The following is a 1,408-nucleotide window of genomic DNA, read 5'->3' as shown; positions in this document are numbered from 1 at the left end:
CCCAAGGGACAGACAGAGCTACATTGCGCCAGTCACCTCGTGATGGCTGGGAACAAGCCCGAGTCCTGCGTACCAGATGGGGGGCTACCGGACCACTCTCCACAGCACTTATCTAGTGACACTAACCTCTTCCGTCTTCTCGCTGTGACTAATCATCGTTTATCCACACTGCATCTGTGATAGTGTTCGGCCTAGTTCTGCCGCTGCGACACAATCCTGCTCCTGCTTTAAAATCACCATCTCAAAACAGAGCATTCACGCTTTAAGACGTCTCTGAAACGGCAGCTTATGGCCTATTTTTCAGCACGGGACGTATTTTAAGTATGACGTCATGATGGCACAGACATAGAAGGAAACTTGGCAGCCACAACATCGAGAAACCATAAGAAAGATACTACACCCACAATAGCCTCGAAAACACCTGAATCACTTCAGTTTTGCCTTTTCTCTTCCTCTCTCCGCCTACACATGTAACCCACAGATGGATTCAAACACTTTGTCTCTTTATACCCTCAAACGCCCACCTTTAAAAGCAACAAGTTCTGGGAGGGAGTGGAAGCCACTGAGGAGATGAGACAAATTGGGTTGACTAGGAGAGTAAATAACTCCAGTAACCATGACAGATTGATGCGATCGGAAACTGTATCTGACGCTGGATATCCGTATTTGATTTCCATAAGAGGAGCTTCCTGTTCCAGCACAGACCGCTCCCATGACACGCTGCCTTGAGCATCCCTGATCTTGAGTCAAAACGGCAGGCTGCACCAACAGGCCATCACAAGCTCTTCTCCTTCCCAGAATATGACAGGGAGCATGCCTTTAATCCAGGGAGATGTCAAACAGCAACAGTTTGCTGTCTCTGATACCGTATGAGGCAAACGGAAAGTGCTCACACAGCTCCATCAATCGTATCGGGATACAATAAATTCACTTTAACAACATACGTTCTGTTTCTGGCCCTAATCGTCAAAATCAATCCCATCGTTGCAGAGAGCTGACGTGGCCCAGTTGTTGTTTTTTTTATTGAGCTTTTTTCCCCCCCTTCTTCTCTGTCCTGGGAGCGCTTTGCTGAGCAGGCATGTTTTTTTTCAGCAGCACCATGCGTCACATTTATACAGCGAAAAACCTGAGTTAACACCTGGGAGCTACACAACCAAAGTCTGCTGCTGGGAGACAGACATCTTCAGATGAACAGCTGATAACATCTGATTCCCCAAATGAACATCATAACAGGATGGAAAGCATTGTAATGTTTATGACCACCATGCTGTGCAGCCAAGCTTTGTTCAAACTCCCATATCTTTATTTTCAATTGTCATGTCCATTAACCAAAACCACTCAGATATTTCTGAACTGAATTATAGAGAAACCTTAAAAGGAAGAATCTAAAATAGCTTTATTATTTTTG

Source organism: Notothenia coriiceps, unplaced genomic scaffold, assembly GCF_000735185.1.
Source record: "Notothenia coriiceps isolate Sejong01 unplaced genomic scaffold, NC01 NC01_scaffold00031749, whole genome shotgun sequence".
In the NCBI taxonomy this organism is placed as follows: domain Eukaryota; kingdom Metazoa; phylum Chordata; class Actinopteri; order Perciformes; family Nototheniidae; genus Notothenia; species Notothenia coriiceps.
The sequence above is the reverse complement of the archived record's forward strand: the minus strand, read 5'-3'. Positions refer to the sequence as shown.